The following is an 8914-nucleotide window of genomic DNA, read 5'->3' as shown; positions in this document are numbered from 1 at the left end:
ACCACAAAAGCGCTTTCACAAAAATCCAAGGAATGACAGTTGTGGGGACTTTCCTCCAGTCCTATCCAGTTCATTTCCGATAAGGACATCATTCCATCCCAATTCCCAAGACACCAATTCTAAAATGGAGAACAAGGAACCTCAAATATTTTAACATGTATGTAATCAACTTTTATAGATCTGTATGCTAAAATGATTTCCTAAATCTACATTTTCCAAACTACTGCAGTTCAGCGTTTTCTTGAGCAGTAACTCTGGGATTCACACCTGTCCCTTACTTCCCAGGCTTTATCTGCCAAGGATGGAGCCTCGCTGGATTTTATTTTCTAACTTTCAAGCTGCCTGGGATAGCCTTTTATTCTTTGCTCCACAAAGTGCTAGAATAAAAGACGCGGGGAGCCCCTCCAATGACTCAAGACGCCCCGCTGTGTTTTGTGGTCAGAGGAGCGCCCTGAACTGGCGCCGCGGGGCCCGCGGATGCATCTTTCGCATCTCCCCGGAGGGCACCGCCCAGGGGCACCGCCCGGGCGCCGGGTTGCTAGGTCCTCTGTTTGCGGGGTTCTAGAGGAGCTCGAGCGGGACCACGGCAACCCGGGAGGGGGGTGCCCGGAAAAGCCGGAGGGCTGCCTTCAGTCAACAGCCCGGAAAAGCAGCTGCTCCCCTGCGGGTCTCCAGGGCCCCAAGTCCTGCCGGGGCAGGGGGTGCTGAGGCTTCGCCTCGTTCTGGGTGGCGCCCCACTGTCGCCGCCCCGATACGCCCCGGGTGCCAGCTCCGCTCCGCTCGTCGCGCACCCCCGGCCGCAGCCCGCGAATGGTCTGGCCCGTGGGCAGCCACCTCCCCCTTCGGTGGCGACAGCAGCTCCAGCTGCTGCGGGTCCAGCGCCGGGTCCCCGAGCCGAGCCGAGGCTGCCGCGGGCGGTGGGCGGGCGGAGGCGAGCTCCGGACGACCAGCTCAGGTGGCGGCCGGGGCGGCCGCCCGCCGAAACCGGGACCGCAGAGGGGCCGCCTGCCGGGGGGGAGGCGAGGATCCGGGCTGGGCTTTCCGCACCCTGGTGAGTACCTGGTGTCCCGATCCTCCCCGACCCCTTTCACGTACCCTTGACCCGGAGGTCTCGGTCCCCACCCGGGGAGGACACTGCTCTGGGGACCCTGTCCCTCGCGGGAGCCGCAGAACGGGGCGCTGCTGCTGTTGGTGCTAGTGATTCAGCACCATTGGTACCCAGAGGTTTGGGCATAATGGGGGCGGTGGGGGTTGAGGTCAATTGCTGTTTCTAGGCTCCAGTTGAAAGACCGGGCGGGCAGGGTCAGGTGGGGTGAACCCGGAGGCCCGGCTGGCTTGTTCTGAAATTCCATCCTTTCTCCACACCCTGGTACAAACCTCCGCGCGTTTGCCCTGCAGACTTCAAAGTGTGTCAGATTAGTGTCTTTTTCACACAAGCGAGTGAAGTCTAGGGCCCTTGTGAAGACCTGTTTCTCCACTTCTTGCCCTATTGGATGTCTAATTCATGCCATCATCCACTTCATTTTACAACACATGCTCCCCCCGCCCCCCCATGTGTGAGAAAGATGCTGTATCTAAGTTGTCGCTGTATCTAAGTTGTCTTGTATTCAGGGTGGTTTGATTGGTCCTGGCATCATAGGAGGAAAAAAATTTAAAGTAGGAAATAATACTTTCAGAGCCTATGCTCATATATATATATATAAATATATATATATATATATGAAATGTATATTATAAGATATATATTATATTATGTATATATATATATATAGTCTCATTAAATCATCCTAACAACCCAGAACCAAATGTGGAAAGTGAGGAGCAGGAAAGTTAAATTATGTGCTCAAGGTCACAGGACAGGAATTTGAATACAGATCTTTATGACTCTAAAGCCCATGTACCTTTCACTGTATTAAGAAGTTGTTAACCCAAGTGTACCTATACTGTATGGTCTATTAAACAGTATTAATATTCATAGGAGTGATCTCAAACAATAGCAACAACAACCTGTAAACTTCCTGTATGTGGAATTATTGTTCTTTTATATGGGGTGGGAAACCTTTTTTCTGCCAAGGGCCATTTGGATATTTATAACATCATTCTCTGGCCATACAAAATTATCAATTTAAAAGTTAGCCTGCTATATCTGGTCAAACATTTAATTAACTCACTCCTAATGTCTTGGCAGGGCAAGAAAAATGATTTCTCAGGCCTTATACGGCCTATGGGCTGGATGTTCCCCACCCCTGTTTTATATGAAAGTAAGATATGCTTTGAATTATGTGGGAAAAACCCCTATTTTCTTAGGGAGCATATGTCAAAAGGTAAGATGTGATTTTGGTGGATGCTCAAGTGTTGGAGAAATCAATCAGGAAGGTAAAAAACAACTGAGTATCGTTTTCCTTTTTAAACTTTAGGAAAACATATGCAGTAAGAACAATTATCTAGTTCTTAGGGTGTGTGACTGAACTGTTTTTGTGTGGTGTGTTACCTCATTATAAGGTGACAGATAAACCCAGACTAATAATGTTGTTTGATTCATTACAGTTCTGTGATTTGGTATAACAGATGATAATTCCATTTTACAGATTAGGAAACTGAAATATTGAGAAGATTCAAGATCATAAATGGTGGAATCTGAACAAGCATTGACTTTTACAAAAAAAAACATGTGTGGTAGCAAAATGTAGTTCTATCTAGTGGAATTGATTTGTTTTTGCCCTGCCCTTCAGAGTAAACAATTATATGGACCTTGTGCACTCCTTCTACAAAAATAATGGTGGCTAGGTTTTCCCGTGTCCCTTGCTTGGTCATTTGACTTGCTTTCATTTATGATTTATGTATTTTCTCTTAAGATATGCAACTCTTGTTAATGTCTCAGGAGGCAGGTTGCTATAGCACAAATGCTCATTATCTCTAAGTGCTGGAATAGTATTTAATGGCAGAGAGGAACATAGTCATCTTAGCTCATCGTTTCTAAAGTATCAAACAATTTGTATTGGGGAATTCTTTTTTAACTTAATTGGGGATATCGATAGACTAAAGCCCACTGCCTAAAGAAGGCCATAAAATGGAGTCATGAATTTACATTTTTTGTTCAGACAAGACTGTAAGAGAAGTAGGGTCTTGTGATGAGTCTTAAGTTTGATTTCTAGGAGGTCATTTCTTTTAGTTTTTTACATGGCTGTAGACTGTGTCCTGAACCTTGGTGTGAAACATCTTGTAGTCCAATCTGGTTAATCCGAAGAGGGACAGCAACATTGGTATGAATGAGTAAGCAAAAATAAGTGCCGCTGCTATTTTTTTTTTTTTTAAGGAAGGTGTATGTTATAGTGGTGGAAGGTCAGCAGGATCTTTTAAAATGGAAGCAACACATTTTATTTATATACTAGAGGCCTGGTGCATGAAATTCGTGCATGGGGGGGGGGTTCCCCCTCACCCAGCCTGCACCCTCTCCAATCTGGGACCTCTTGGGGGATGTCCGACTGCTGGTTTAGGCCCGATCCGGGGATCGGGCCTAAACCAGCAGTTGGACACCCCCAACTGCCCCCCGCCACTGGCCTAGTTGCCTCTCACTGCCCCCCCTGCCAGCCCAATCACCCCTAACTGCCCCCCCCCCGCCAGCCTGGTTGCCCCCAACTGCCCCCCCTCACAGGCCTAGTTGCCTCTCACTGCCCCCCCTGCCAGCCCAATCACCCCCAACTGCCCTCCCCCGCCAGCCTGGTTGCCCCCAACTGCACCCCCCAACCAGCCTGGTCGCCCCTAACTGGCCCCCCAGCTGGCCTGGTCACCTTTTATTGCCCCCTACTGGCCTGGTCACCCCCAACTGCTCCCCTCTGCCAGCCTGGGCCCCCCCCCCCCCTGGCCTGGTCGCCCCCAACTGCTTCTCCCTCATGGCCCCCCCCCCCCACACCGGCCTGGTCACCCACGCAGCCTGCTGTTCAGTCGTTTGGTCGTCCCTCACTAACCCCCCTGCCAGCTTGGTCATAGGCAGCCGTCTTGTGAGGGCATGACGGTCAATTTGCATATTAGCATATTATCTCTTTATTATATAGGGTCATTACTGAGAGTGTGAATTTAATACCAACTTTGCTTTAGAACTGCTCTCCCTATGTATTTATTTGTCAAATGACTACCTTCTGCAGACCATCTAAATTCTTGACTTCAAGGAACTTAAAATCTAGCTGGGAAGATATTTACATACAAGTAATCAACAAAATAATTAGAATTGCCTTAATACTAGAAAAAAGGTGGTCAACAAACTTAAGTGCTACATCAACACCTTAAGAAGAAGGAGAAATAGTAGAGGCTGGGATCATCAGAGGTTCACGAAAGTCTCCGTGGGTGGAAGTGAATTAAATAACTGAGAGATGGGGAGGATTTTGATAGTCAAAGAAAAAGCCAGAGAAGACGTTCAGCTGAGAAGTGCACATATACTGTTTGGAGAACCTTGAATATCAGACCGTGAAATCTGCTCCTTACCTGGTAGTCATAGGGAACTAGTGTATGTTTCTAAGCAGGCCAAATTTATCTTTGACTGGTCTTGTTCACATTCTCCATATTCTTTGCTCCAAGTGTCCTTCAGAAAATGGTATATTTTCTGGATACTGATAGTAAAAGGATTAGTTTTCAATTAAACCAAGAAAAAGTTTTTTATGCAAGTAAAACTTTTCCAAAGAAGTTTGCTTTTTGAAAAGCTTCCCCTCTCTATTATAGAATTATGGACAATTTGGAAATTTTAAGAATATATGAAGGGAAGAAATCACTATAATCTTACTAACTAAAGACAACTACTATTAATATTTTGATGTGTTTTCCATGCATAATTTTAAACATGCTGCATATTACTTTTTATATATTTTTTACTTTAAAATTTATAACATTAATTTTCACTTAATTATAATTAGACAGTGAACATTTAAAATGCCTACATTATTTTCCATGAGGTCGATGTACCATAATTTTCTAATCTTTCTTCATGCTCACTATATTATTGATAATAATAAATAACATTGTGATGAGCACCTTTGTTGGTAAGTTCTATATTTTTGAAATCAGTTCTTTTTTTAAAAAAAAAATATTTATTGATTTTTTACAGAGAAGAAGGGAGAGGGATAGAAAACTAGAAACATCAATGAGAGAGAAACATCGATCAGCTGCCTCCTGCACACTCCCCACTGGGTATGTGCCCGCAACCAAGGTACATGCCTTTGACCGGAATCGAACCTTGTGTCCGCAGGCTGACTCTCTATCCACTGAGCCAAACCGGTTAGGGCCAAAATCAGTTCTTAAGATAAAGTCTCAGAAATAAAATGTGTTTGTTAAAAAAGTCTGACTTCTTAATTTGACTCTTTAAAAATTGAGATATAATGGACATATAACGTTATGGTAGTTTAAGGTACGAAACTGAGTGAGTCATAAGGATGTCTGTAGCCACCTGTGTGCACAGTAGGTCAATGAGAACTGACACCGGGCTTTGTCCTGGAGAAAGAGTGGCTATCCTATATAATAAAAGCCTAATATGTTAAGTGACCAACCATTAGTTCGACCGTTCGGCCAGTCGCTATGACGCGCACTGACCACCTGGGGGGCAGATGCTCTGACCGGTAGGTTAGCATGCTGCTGGGGTCCAGCCGATCTGGACTGGGTGAGTTGAGCTGGACATGCCCTGGATGAAGCCATGCACCAGGCCTCTAGTTTTATTATGAATGTTGCCATCCAGGAGAACAGGAAGCTAGTGCTCAAAAACCTGAACTCCTTGAAAGTTTACAAAGAGCAAGTTTATAGAGCAAAATTCATGAGTGATCGTGAGGAATGGGTCCAGGGTTGAGGGCTATGTTGATTGGTCAGTTCTTATGCAAGCTTCTGCAATCTGATTTATTCAGCACTTGGTGGCATCCAATCCAGGTCTACCTGACTATGGCTAGATGGTTTCTAACAGAAAGAGAAGTCTGTGACACATCTTGGGATTGCAAGTTAGTGACACCGTTTTAAGAGCAGAAAGAAAACAAAAAACAAAAACAGAGCTATTTCATGCTTAACAGGCTACATTCTTCTCTTATCTTAAGCAGAGTATGCCTCCTAAAACTTGCTATATAGGCAGGCCAACAGGCCCTAGGACATGACTGCATTCCAGTGCAGCTCTGGCTCTTAAAAGGACACATTTAATAATTTTCATTAAAAGCTAAATTCTGATATATCTAGTCTGTTATGATTTGCTATCTGAGTCAGGTGTACAAAATAATTATTTGATATTTGTATACATTGTGAAATGATCACCACAATCAGTCTAGTTAACATTTATTACTACACATAGTTGCAAAATAAATTTTTTTCTTATGATGTTTATTCAAGTTTTGAAACTCTGCTGGATTCTGTATGTTCTCTTTGGAACATTTGCATATTAAGTATAGGGTATTTGCATATCCATAATAACTCCCAATCTTCTCAATGGCTCCTCATATTATACTCTTTCAGGCCACCTCTTTTGACTGGAAGACTGGTTAAATCCTGGGGACTGGGAAAAAGGCAGGCAGTTAGGGACACTGAGGGAAAAGATATAAATAAAGTTGGAGGACAGGTTTGGTGAGAGTGACCAAGAGTTTATAGCTAGAGAAGGGTCATATGTGATAGACTATTTTCTGGTCCTAATGTTGTACCAGGTATTTGTGGACTTTAACGCCCCATTCCTGAAATATCTATCTCTTTAAAACTTCAGCTTGTTCCATCCTTCTGTCTCAGATTCCCAGGTCTCCAGCTTTAGTATCCTGCCAATGCAAAGCCTATGGATTCACTCTTGCACTCCGATTTGGAGAATGCACATAGGTGAGGGCAGGAGTTCCAGATTCCCCAGTTATCAGCTGAACCCCTGGTTACAAGGTACAAGAGTGTGGTGGACAATGAAGACACCCCCACCCCCATCCCCGGCTTGGCCCCTTCCCATTGCACATTGCCAGAGATGGCCTCTGAGAACAGCAGGCCAGTGGCTCAGTGGTTGAGCGTCGACCTATGAACCAGGAAGTCGAGGTTCGATTCCTGGTCAGGGCACGTGTACAGGTTTCGGGCTCGATCCCCAGTAGGGGACCTGCAGGAGGCAGCCAATCAATGGTTCTCTCATCATTGATGTTTCTCTCTCTCTCCCCCTCTTCCTTCCTCTCTGAAATCAATAAAGATATAATAAAAAAAAAAGAAAAAAAGAACCGCAGTCCACCTGAGCTTCCTCCTGGTCCCGCCCCCACCCTCATTGAGGCCATTAACTGTGAGGCTAGGTAGAAGGGGCGCCAGGGGATATGAATATATCTTGAGGGCATAAGGAGGGAGCAGAGAGGCAGGTTCTTAGAATATTCTATCAGTTCTGGGAAAGCTGAAAGGAAGCAGTGAAAACAAGCATCACAGCATAAACCCAAAAAGAGACCCCCCTCCTTTCAGGACCTGACAGGTGATTTCTGGTAGAAGCAGGATATTGAGGTAAGTAGAGTATTTTGGGCAGAATTTGTCCTGGACTTAGTTGGGACTCTTATTTAAAAGAGTTTGCTTAAGCTTGTAGAAGTGGGTAAATCTATTTCTATTCCTCTGTCAGAGTTGAACTGGACTTCGACAACAGTTTCCCCAGGCTTGAGTTAAAGTTAAAAACTTAAATTTAAATAGGCTTGCCTATTTATTCTCCACTACCCCTTATTTCTTGTTCCCATCTGACATTTCTTTGCTAACATACTCATATAGTACATAAAGCAGTTGGCAAAGCCAAGGTGTTGGGATTGTTTAGCCTCTGGGAATGTGAATGATAAATATATATTTCTCTTTCATTTTTTACTTGCAAGCAAGTGGTTAGCCTCTGTTTCTTCGACTCCTTTGAAAGCTTAGAGGTAGGTGGTCATGTGGTCAATGGGTATGCTGAATTACCCACATTCTTTATTTTTCTGAATTGGTTGTGGCACCCAAGCTTTCAAACTTCTTATTTTTGTTCCTCTGCCGATCTGTGTTAAATGGACCATCGTTTGACCAAGGATTATTTTGAACATTTCTCTATTTTTGAAAGTCTGAACTGATGCCACAACTAATCAACAAGATGACAATTGCTTGTTTTTATAAAAATTCTCCTCTCTCTCCATTAGTGTATTTGCAGTCAAATAGATTTTTTTTTTAAAGTAAATTGAGCATTTGTAGATTTGGAAGAAGGATCAGCAGTAATTCAGGCAGCAGCTTCAAAACTATTTCAATGTTTTCTGTTGGCTTAGATTTTTAGAGTTGCTTAGGTAAATAAAGTTGGAGGACAGGTTTGGTGAGAGTGACCAAGGTAGTAGTATAAGGTAGTACTATATTTCTTTAGTAAGAGAAGTGGCCCCACTTAAAATTTATGTGTGTAAAATTGCTGAACTTGGTGTGGTCCTAATACTAGGTTTGACTGGCTTTGTGATATGAGTGGTTATATGGGAGTATTGATAGGGAAATTAGCAACTGTGGATTTAATTTGAATCATTGCATTGGATGGGAAAATTTTCATGTGTAATTTTATCATCAATATTATTTCAAATCTATTTCTTCAAGGTCCTTAATAAATAAAATGTGTAAGGATGTGTGACATTCATAATGGTTGCTAGAAAAACCAGGACAATAATTTTAGTACATGTCTCAATTTATATTTAGAGTCAGTCAGTCTGCAGTTACCCAACAAATATGTGCTAGCTACTCTGTGGAGGGGAAAGATAGGAATTGAAAACTTTCCATAATCAGCTTACTGTACATGAAACCAAGATGGGGCATTTCATTTAGCTTTAGGTTTGATGACATCCAAGATTATAATATTTAATTACTTAGCATCTCCTAATCTAGAATCCTAAAGATTGGCAGATATGATTTCTTTTCTCCATTTTAGCAGTGTGAAAAATGAAGCTGGAGGGAGAGGGGGAAAAAA

General features: G+C 43.4%; 1 protein-coding gene across 4 annotated transcripts in view; it reads left to right on the top strand.

Moving 5' to 3' along the window:
* Window positions 1–860: 860 nt before the first annotated feature.
* The window catches only part of TTLL7 (tubulin tyrosine ligase like 7), a 144670-nt gene continuing 136616 nt past the window's right edge, over window positions 861–8914 (top strand). For all 4 annotated transcript variants that reach the window (XR_008557028.1, XM_028142511.2, XM_054721196.1 and 1 more), the window contains exon 1: window positions 861–1051. The gene's annotated coding sequence lies outside the window, so the exon portion shown is untranslated. The remainder of the gene's footprint in view (window positions 1052–8914) is intronic.

The sequence above is a fragment of the Eptesicus fuscus genome, chromosome 9, assembly GCF_027574615.1.
Source record: "Eptesicus fuscus isolate TK198812 chromosome 9, DD_ASM_mEF_20220401, whole genome shotgun sequence".
Classification (NCBI taxonomy): domain Eukaryota; kingdom Metazoa; phylum Chordata; class Mammalia; order Chiroptera; family Vespertilionidae; genus Eptesicus; species Eptesicus fuscus.
This window is presented reverse-complemented; position numbering and strand designations above follow the sequence as displayed.